Source organism: Falco peregrinus, unplaced genomic scaffold, assembly GCF_023634155.1.
Source record: "Falco peregrinus isolate bFalPer1 unplaced genomic scaffold, bFalPer1.pri scaffold_24, whole genome shotgun sequence".
NCBI classification, from domain to species: domain Eukaryota; kingdom Metazoa; phylum Chordata; class Aves; order Falconiformes; family Falconidae; genus Falco; species Falco peregrinus.
In genome coordinates, this window is record NW_026599593.1 from 366,533 (window position 1) to 376,764 (window position 10,232).

Consider the following 10,232-nt stretch of genomic DNA (forward strand, 5'->3'; position numbering starts at 1 on the left):
TAGGGTTAGGGTTAGGGTTAGGGTTAGGGTTAGGGTTAGGGTTAGGGTTAGGGTTACGTACATGCCATGCACAGCTGAGGTTTAGAGTTGCGTTTAGGGTTAGGCCTCTTAGGGTTAGGGTTAAGGTTAGGGTTAGGGTTAGGGTTAGGGTTAGGGTTAGGGTTAAGTGCATGCCATGCACAGCTGAGGTTTAGAGTTCCGTTTTGGGATAGGTCACTTAGGGTTAGGGTTAGGGTTAAGGTTAGGGTTAGGGTTAGGGTTAGGGTTAGTGTTAACTGCATGCCATGCACAGCTGAGGTTTAGAGTTCCGTTTTGGGTTAGGACTCTTAGGGTCAGGTTTAGGGTTAGGGTTAGGGTTAGGGTTAGGGTTAGGGTTAGGGTTAGGGTTAGGGTTAGGGTTAGGGTTACGTACATGCCATGCACAGCTGAGGTTTAGAGTTCCGTTTAGGGTTAGGCCTCTTAGGGTCAGGATTAGGGTTAGGGTTAGGGTTCGGGTTAGGGTTAGGGTTAGGGTTAGGGTTAGGGTTAGGGTTAGGGTTAGGTACATGCCATGCACAGCTGAGTTTTAGAGTTCCGTTTAGGGTTAGGTCTCTTAGGGTTAGGGTTAGGGTTAGGGTTAGGGTTAGGGTTAGGGTTAGGGTTAGGGTTAGGGTTAGGGTTAGGGTTATGTACCTGCCCTGCACAGCTGAGGTTTAGAGTTCCGTTTAGGGTTAGGTCTCTTAGGGTTAGGGTTAAGTTTAGGGTTAGGGTTAGGGTTAGGGTTAGGGTTAGAGTTAGGGTTAGGGTAAGGGTTAGGGTTAGGGTTACGTACATGCCATGCACAGCTGTGGTTTAGAGTTGCGTTTAAGGTTAGGCCTCTTAGGGTTAGGGTTAAGGTTAGGGTTAGGGTTAGGGTTAGGGTTAGGGTTAGGGTTAGGGTTAAGTGCATGCCATGCACAGCTGAGGTTTAGAGTTCCGTTTTGGGTTAGGCCTCTTAGGGTCAGGATTAGGGTTAGGGTTAGGGTTAGGGTTAGGGTTAGGGTTAGGGTTAGGGTTAGGGTTATTGCATGCCATGCACAGCTGAGGTTTAGAGTTCCGTTTTGGGTTAGGCCTCTTAGGGTCAGGATTAGGGTTAGGGTTAGGGTTAGGGTTAGGGTTAGGGTTAGGGTTAGGGTTAGGGTTAGGGTTAGGGTTACGTACATGCCATGCACAGCTGAGGTTTAGAGTTGCGTTTAGGGTTAGGCCTCTTAGGGTTACGGTTAAGGTTATGTTTAGGGTTAGGGTTAGGGTTAGGGTTAGGGTTAGGGTTAGGATTAGGGTTAGGGTTAGGGTTAGCGTTAGGGTTAGGGTTAGGGTTAGGATTAGGGTTAGGGTAAGGGTTAGGGTTAGGTACATGCCATGCACAGCTGAGGTTATAGAGTTCCGTCAAGGGTTAGGCCCCTTAGAGTCAGGATTAGGGTTAGGTTTAGGGTTAGGGTTAGGGTTAGGGTTAGGGTTAGGGTTAGGGTTATGTACCTGCCATGCACAGCTGAGGTTTAGAGTTCCGTCTAGGGTTAGGCCTCTTAGGGTCAGGATTAGGGTTAGGGTTAGGGTTAGGGTTAGGGTTAGGGTTAGGGTTAGGGTTAGGGTTAAGTGCATGCCATGCAGAGCTGAGGTTTAGAGTTCCGTTTTGGGTTAGATCACTTAGGGTTAAGGTTAGGGTTAAGGTTAGGGTTAGGGTTAGGGTTAGCGTTAGGGTTAGGGTTAAAGTTAGGGTTAGGGTTAGGGTTAGGGTTAGGGTTAGGGTTAGGGTTACGTACATGCCATGCACAGCTGAGGTTTAGAGTTCCGTTTTGGGTTAGGCCTCTTAGGGTCAGCGTTAGGGTTAGGGTTAGGGTTAGGGTTAGGGTTAGGGTTAGGGTTAGGGTTAGGGTTAGTGTTAACTGCATGCCATGCACAGCTGAGGTTTAGAGTTGCGTTTAGGGTTAGGCCTCTTAGGGTTAGGGTTAAGGTTAGGGTTAGGGTTAGGGTTAGGGTTAGGGTTAAGTGCATGCCATGCACAGCTGAGGTTTAGAGTTCCGTTTTGGGTTAGGTCACTTAGGGTTAGGGTTAGGGTTAAGGTTAGGGTTAGGGTTAGGGTTAGGGTTAGTGTTAACTGCATGCCATGCACAGCTGAGGTTTAGAGTTCCGTTTTGGGTTAGGACTCTTAGGGTCAGGGTTAGGTTTAGGGTTAGGGTTAGGGTTAGGGTTAGGGTTAGGGTTACGTACATGCCATGCACAGCTGAGGTTTAGAGTTGCGTTTAGGGTTAGGCCTCTTAGGGTCAGGATTAGGGTTAGGGTTAGGGTTCGGGTTAGGGTTAGGGTTAGGGTTAGGGTTAGGGTTAGGGTTAGGTACATGCCATGCACAGCTGAGGTTTAGAGTTCCGTTTAGGGTTAGGTCTCTTAGGGTTAGGGTTAGGGTTAGGGTTAGGGTTAGGGTTAGGGTTAGGGTTAGGGTTAGGATTATGTACCTGCCCTGCACAGCTGAGGTTTAGAGTTCCGTTTAGGGTTAGGTCTCTTAGGGTTAGGGTTAAGTTTAGGGTTAGGGTTAGGGTTAGGGTTAGGGTTAGAGTTAGGGTTAGGGTTAGGGTTAGGGTTAGGGTTACGTACGTGCCATGCACAGCTGTGGTTTAGAGTTGCGTTTAAGGTTAGGCCTCTTAGGGTTAGGGTTAGGGTTAGGGTTAGTGTTAGGGTTAGGGTTACGTACATGCCATGCACAGCTGAGGTTTAGAGTTCCGTTTTGGGTTAGGCCTCTTAGGGTCAGGATTAGGGTTAGGGTTAGGGTTAGGGTTAGGGTTAGGGTTAGGGTTAGGGTTAGGGTTAGGGTTAGGGTTAGGGTTACGTACATGCAATGCACAGCTGAGGTTTAGAGTTGCGTTTAGGGTTAGGCCTCTTAGGGTTAGGGTTAGGGTTAGGGTTAGGGTTAGGGTTAGGGTTAGGGTTAAGTGCATGCCATGCACAGCTGAGGTTTAGAGTTCCGTTTTGGGATAGGTCACTTAGGGTTAGGGTTAGGGTTAAGGTTAGGGTTAGGGTTAGGGTTAGGGTTAGTGTTAACTGCATGCCATGCACAGCTGAGGTTTAGAGTTCCGTTTTGGGTTAGGCCTCTTAGGGTCAGGGTTAGGGTTAGGGTTAGGGTTAGGGTTAGGGTTAGGGTTAGGGTTACGTACATGCCATGCACAGCTGAGGTTTAGAGTTGCTTTTAGGGTTAGGCCTCTTAGGGTCAGGATTAGGGTTAGGGTTAGGGTTCGGGTTCGGGTTAGGGTTAGGGTTAGGGTTAGGGTTAGGGTTAGGGTTAGGTACATGCCATGCACAGCTGAGGTTTAGAGTTCCGTTTAGGGTTAGGTCTCTTAGGGTTAGGGTTAGGGTTAGGGTTAGGGTTAGGGTTAGGGTTAGGGTTAGGCTTAGGGTTATGTACCTGCCCTGCACAGCTGAGGTTTAGAGTTCCGTTTAGGGTTAGGTCTCTTAGGGTTAGGGTTAAGTTTAGGGTTAGGGTTAGGGTTAGGGTTAGGGTTAGGGTTAGGGTTAGGGTTAGGGTCAAGTGCATGCAATGCACAGCTGAGGTTTAAAGTTCCGTCAAGGGTTAGGCCTCTTAGGGTCAGGTTTAGGGTTAGGGTTAGGGTTAGGGTATCCTACATACCATGCACAGCTGAGGTTTAGAGTTGCGTTTAGGGTTAGGCCTCTAAGGGTTAGGGTTAAGGTTAGGGTTAGGGTTAGGGTTAGGGTTAGGGTTAGCGTTAGGGTTAGGGTTAGGTTTAGGGTTCGGGTTAGGGTTAGGGTTACGGTTACGGTTACGGTTACGGTTACAATTACGGTTAAGTGCATGCCATGCACAGCTGAGGTTTAGAGTTGCGTTTAGGGTTAGGCCTCTTAGAGTTAGGGTTAGGGTTAAGGTTAGGGTTAGGTTTAGGGTTAGGGTTAGAGTTAGGGTTAGGGTTAGGGTTAACTGCATGCCATGCACTGCTGAGGTTTAGAGTTCCGTTTTGGGTTAGGCCTCTTAGGGTCAGGGTTAGGATTAGGGTTAGGGTTAGGGTTAGGGTTAGGGTTAGGGTTAGGTACATGCCATGCACAGCTGAGGTTTAGAGTTCCGTCAAGGGTTAGGCCTCTTAGGGTCAGGATTAGGGTTAGGTTTAGGGTTAGGGTTAGGGTTAGGGTTAGGGTTAGGGTTAGGGTTACGTACATGCCATGCACAGCTGAGGTTTAGAGTTGCGTTTAGGGTTAGGCCTCTTAGGGTTACGGTTAAGGTTACGTTTAGGGTTAGGGTTAGGGTTAGGGTTAGGGTTAGGGTTAGGGTTAGGGTTAGGGTTAGGGTTAGGGTTAGCGTTAGGGTTAGGGTTAGGGTTAGGATTAGGGTTAGGGTAAGGGTTAGGGTTAGGTACATGCCATGCACAGCTGAGGTTATAGAGTTCCGTCAAGGGTTAGGCCCCTTAGGGTCAGGATTAGGGTTAGGTTTAGGGTTAGGGTTAGGGTTAGGGTTAGGGTTAGGGTTAGGGTTAGGGTTATGTACCTGCCATGCACAGCTGAGGTTTAGAGTTCCGTCTAGGGTTAGGCCTCTTAGGGTCAGGATTAGGGTTAGGGTTAGGGTTAGGGTTAGGGTTAGGGTTAGGGTTAGGGTTAAGTGCATGCCATGCACAGCTGAGGTTTAGAGTTCCGTTTTGGGTTAGGCCTCTTAGGGTTAAGGTTAGGGTTAAGGATAGGGTTAGGGTTAGGGTTAGCGTTAGGGTTAGGGTTAAAGTTAGGGTTAGGGTTAGGGTTAGGGTTAGGGTTAGGGTTAGGGTTAGGGTTACGTACATGCCATGCACAGCTGAGGTTTAGAGTTCCGTCTAGTGTTAGGCCTCTTAGGGTCAGCGTTAGGGTTAGGGTTAGGGTTAGGGTTAGGGTTAGGGTTAGGGTTATGTACATGCCATGCACAGCTGAGGTTTAGTGTTCCGTTTTGGGTTAGGTCACTTAGGGTTAGGGTTAGGGTTAAGGTTAGGGTTAGGGTTAGGGTTAGGGTTAGTGTTAACTGCATGCCATGCACAGCTGAGGTTTAGAGTTCCGTTTTGGGTTAGGACTCTTAGGGTGAGGGTTAGGGTTAGGGTTAGGGTTAGGGTTAGGGTTAGGGTTAGGGTTACGTACATGCCATGCACAGCTGAGGTTTAGAGTTGCGTTTAGGGTTAGGCCTCTTAGGGTCAGGATTAGGGTTAGGGTTAGGGTTCGGGTTAGGGTTAGGGTTAGGGTTAGGGTTAGGGTTAGGGTTAGGGTTAGGGTTAGGTACATGCCATGCACAGCTGAGTTGTAGAGTTCCGTTTAGGGTTAGGTCTCTTAGGGTCAGGATTAGGGTTAGGTTTAGGGTTAGGGTTACGGTTAGAGTTAGGGTTAGGGTAAGGGTTAGGGTTAGGGTTACGTACATGCCATGCACAGCTGTGGTTTAGAGTTGCGTTTAAGGTTAGGCCTCTTAGGGTTAGGGTTAAGGTTAGGGTTAGGGTTAGGGTTAGGGTTAGGGTTATGTACCTGCCCTGCACAGCTGAGGTTTAGACTTCCGTTTAGGGTTAGGTCTCTTAGGGTTAGGGTTAAGTTTAGGGTTAGGGTTAGGGTTAGGGTTAGGGTTAGGGTTAGGGTTAGGGTTAGGGTTAGGGTCAAGTGCATGCAATGCACAGCTGAGGTTTAAAGTTCCGTCAAGGGTTAGGCCTCTTAGGGTCAGGGTTAGGGTTAGGGTTAGCGTTAGGGTTAAGGTTAGGGTTAGGGTTAGGGTTAGGGTATCCTACATGCCATGCACAGCTGAGGTTTAGAGTTGCGTTTAGGGTTAGGCCTCTAAGGGTTAGGGTTAAGGTTAGGGTTAGGGTTAGGGTTAGGGTTAGGGTTAGCGTTAGGGTTAGGGTTAGGGTTAGGGCTAGGGTTAGGGTTACGGTTACGGTTACGGTTACGGTTACAATTACGGTTAAGTGCATGCCATGCACAGCTGAGGTTTAGAGTTGCGTTTAGGGTTAGGCCTCTTAGAGTTAGGGTTAGGGTTAAGGTTAGGGTTAGGGTTAGGGTTAGGGTTAGAGTTAGGGTTAGGGTTAGGGTTAACTGCATGCCATGCACAGCTGAGGTTTAGAGTTCCGTTTTGGGTTAGGCCTCTTAGGGTCAGGGTTAGGATTAGGTTTAGGGATAGGGTTAGGGTTAGGGTTAGGGTTAGGGTTAGGGTTATGTACCTGCCATGCACAGCTGAGGTTTAGAGTTCCGTCTAGGGTTAGGCCTCTTAGGGTCAGGATTAGGGTTAGGGTTAGGGTTAGGGTTAGGGTTAGGGTTAGGGTTAGGATTAGGGTTAAGTGCATGCCATGCACAGCTGAGGTTTAGAGTTCCGTTTTGGGTTAGATCACTTAGGGTTAAGGTTAGGGTTAAGGTTAGGGTTAGGGTTAGGGTTAGCGTTAGGGTTAGGGTTAAAGTTAGGGTTAGGGTTAGGGTTAGGGTTAGGGTTAGGGTTAGGGTTAGGGTTACGTACATGCCATGCACAGCTGAGGTTTAGAGTTGCGTTTAGGGTTAGGCCTCTTAGGGTTAGGGTTAAGGTTAGGGTTAGGGTTAGGGTTAGGGTTAGGGTTAAGTGCATGCCATGCACAGCTGAGGTTTAGAGTTCCGTCAAGGGTTAGGTCACTTAGGGTTAGGGTTAGGGTTAAGGTTAGGGTTAGGGTTAGGGTTAGGGTTAGGGTTAGTGTTAACTGCATGCCATGCACAGCTGAGGTTTAGAGTTCCGTTTTGGGTTAGGACTCTTAGGGTGAGGGTTAGGGTTAGGGTTAGGGTTAGGGTTAGGGTTAGGGTTAGGGTTACGTACATGCCATGCACAGCTGAGGTTTAGAGTTGCGTTTAGGGTTAGGCCTCTTAGGGTCAGGATTAGGGTTAGGGTTAGGGTTCGGGTTAGGGTTAGGGTTAGGGTTAGGGTTAGGGTTAGGGTTAGGGTTAGGGTTAGGTACATGCCATGCACAGCTGAGTTGTAGAGTTCCGTTTAGGGTTAGGTCTCTTAGGGTCAGGATTAGGGTTAGGTTTAGGGTTAGGGTTACGGTTAGAGTTAGGGTTAGGGTAAGGGTTAGGGTTAGGGTTACGTACATGCCATGCACAGCTGTGGTTTAGAGTTGCGTTTAAGGTTAGGCCTCTTAGGGTTAGGGTTAAGGTTAGGGTTAGGGTTAGGGTTAGGGTTAGGGTTATGTACCTGCCCTGCACAGCTGAGGTTTAGACTTCCGTTTAGGGTTAGGTCTCTTAGGGTTAGGGTTAAGTTTAGGGTTAGGGTTAGGGTTAGGGTTAGGGTTAGGGTTAGGGTTAGGGTTAGGGTTAGGGTCAAGTGCATGCAATGCACAGCTGAGGTTTAAAGTTCCGTCAAGGGTTAGGCCTCTTAGGGTCAGGGTTAGGGTTAGGGTTAGCGTTAGGGTTAAGGTTAGGGTTAGGGTTAGGGTTAGGGTATCCTACATGCCATGCACAGCTGAGGTTTAGAGTTGCGTTTAGGGTTAGGCCTCTAAGGGTTAGGGTTAAGGTTAGGGTTAGGGTTAGGGTTAGGGTTAGGGTTAGCGTTAGGGTTAGGGTTAGGGTTAGGGCTAGGGTTAGGGTTACGGTTACGGTTACGGTTACGGTTACAATTACGGTTAAGTGCATGCCATGCACAGCTGAGGTTTAGAGTTGCGTTTAGGGTTAGGCCTCTTAGAGTTAGGGTTAGGGTTAAGGTTAGGGTTAGGGTTAGGGTTAGGGTTAGAGTTAGGGTTAGGGTTAGGGTTAACTGCATGCCATGCACAGCTGAGGTTTAGAGTTCCGTTTTGGGTTAGGCCTCTTAGGGTCAGGGTTAGGATTAGGTTTAGGGATAGGGTTAGGGTTAGGGTTAGGGTTAGGGTTAGGGTTATGTACCTGCCATGCACAGCTGAGGTTTAGAGTTCCGTCTAGGGTTAGGCCTCTTAGGGTCAGGATTAGGGTTAGGGTTAGGGTTAGGGTTAGGGTTAGGGTTAGGGTTAGGATTAGGGTTAAGTGCATGCCATGCACAGCTGAGGTTTAGAGTTCCGTTTTGGGTTAGATCACTTAGGGTTAAGGTTAGGGTTAAGGTTAGGGTTAGGGTTAGGGTTAGCGTTAGGGTTAGGGTTAAAGTTAGGGTTAGGGTTAGGGTTAGGGTTAGGGTTAGGGTTAGGGTTAGGGTTACGTACATGCCATGCACAGCTGAGGTTTAGAGTTGCGTTTAGGGTTAGGCCTCTTAGGGTTAGGGTTAAGGTTAGGGTTAGGGTTAGGGTTAGGGTTAGGGTTAAGTGCATGCCATGCACAGCTGAGGTTTAGAGTTCCGTCAAGGGTTAGGTCACTTAGGGTTAGGGTTAGGGTTAAGGTTAGGGTTAGGGTTAGGGTTAGGGTTAGGGTTAGTGTTAACTGCATGCCATGCACAGCTGTGGTTTAGAGTTCCGTTTTGGGTTAGGACTCTTAGGGTCAGGGTTAGGGTTAGGGTTAGGGTTAGGGTTAGGGTTAGGGTTAGGGTTACGTACATGCCATGCACAGCTGAGGTTTAGAGTTGCGTTTAGGGTTAGGCCTCTTAGGGTCAGGATTAGGGTTAGGGTTAGGGTTAGCGTTAGGGTTAGGGTTAGGGTTAGGGTTAGGGTTAGGGTTAGGTACATGCCATGCACAGCTGAGTTGTAGAGTTCCGTTTAGGGTTAGGTCTCTTAGGGTCAGGATTAGGGTTAGGGTTAGGGTTCGGGTTCGGGTTAGGGTTAGGGTTAGGGTTAGGGTTAGGGTTAGGGTTAGGTACATGCCATGCACAGCTGAGGTTTAGAGTTCCGTTTAGGGTTAGGTCTCTTAGGGTTAGGGTTAGGGTTAGGGTTAGGGTTAGGGTTAGGGTTAGGGTTAGGGTTAGGTACATGCCATGCACAGCTGAGGTTTAGAGTTCCGTCAAGGGTTAGGCCTCTTAGGGTCAGGATTAGGGTTAGGTTTAGGGTTAGGGTTAGGGTTAGGGTTAGGGTTAGGGTTAGGGTTAGGGTTACGTACATGCCATGCACAGCTGAGGTTTAGAGTTCCGTCTAGGGTTAGGCCTCTTAGGGTCAGGATTAGGGTTAGGGTTAGGGTTAGGGTTAGGGTTAGGGTTAGGGTTAGGGTTAGGGTTAGGGTTAGGGTTAGGGTTAAGTGCATGCCATGCACAGCTGAGGTTTAGAGTTCCGTTTTGGGTTAGGCCTCTTAGGGTTAAGGTTAGGGTTAAGGATAGGGTTAGGGTTAGGGTTAGCGTTAGGGTTAGGGTTAAAGTTAGGGTTAGGGTTAGGGTTAGGGTTAGGGTTAGGGTTACGTACATGCCATGCACAGCTGAGGTTTAGAGTTCCGTCTAGTGTTAGGCCTCTTAGGGTCAGCGTTAGGGTTAGGGTTAGGGTTAGGGTTAGGGTTAGGGTTAGGGTTATGTACATGCCATGCACAGCTGAGGTTTAGTGTTCCGTTTTGGGTTAGGTCACTTAGGGTTAGGGTTAGGGTTAAGGTTAGGGTTAGGGTTAGGGTTAGGGTTAGTGTTAACTGCATGCCATGCACAGCTGAGGTTTAGAGTTCCGTTTTGGGTTAGGACTCTTAGGGTGAGGGTTAGGGTTAGGGTTAGGGTTAGGGTTAGGGTTAGGGTTAGGGTTACGTACATGCCATGCACAGCTGAGGTTTAGAGTTGCGTTTAGGGTTAGGCCTCTTAGGGTCAGGATTAGGGTTAGGGTTAGGGTTCGGGTTAGGGTTAGGGTTAGGGTTAGGGTTAGGGTTAGGGTTAGGGTTAGGGTTAGGTACATGCCATGCACAGCTGAGTTGTAGAGTTCCGTTTAGGGTTAGGTCTCTTAGGGTCAGGATTAGGGTTAGGTTTAGGGTTAGGGTTACGGTTAGAGTTAGGGTTAGGGTAAGGGTTAGGGTTAGGGTTACGTACATGCCATGCACAGCTGTGGTTTAGAGTTGCGTTTAAGGTTAGGCCTCTTAGGGTTAGGGTTAAGGTTAGGGTTAGGGTTAGGGTTATGTACCTGCCCTGCACAGCTGAGGTTTAGACTTCCGTTTAGGGTTAGGTCTCTTAGGGTTAGGGTTAAGTTTAGGGTTAGGGTTAGGGTTAGGGTTAGGGTTAGGGTTAGGGTTAGGGTTAGGGTTAGGGTCAAATGCATGCAATGCACAGCTGAGGTTTAAAGTTCCGTCAAGGGTTAGGCCTCTTAGGGTCAGGGTTAGGGTTAGGGTTAGCGTTAGGGTTAAGGTTAGGGTTAGGGTTAGGGTTAGGGTATCCTACATGCCATGCACAGCTGAGGTTTAGAGTTGCGTTT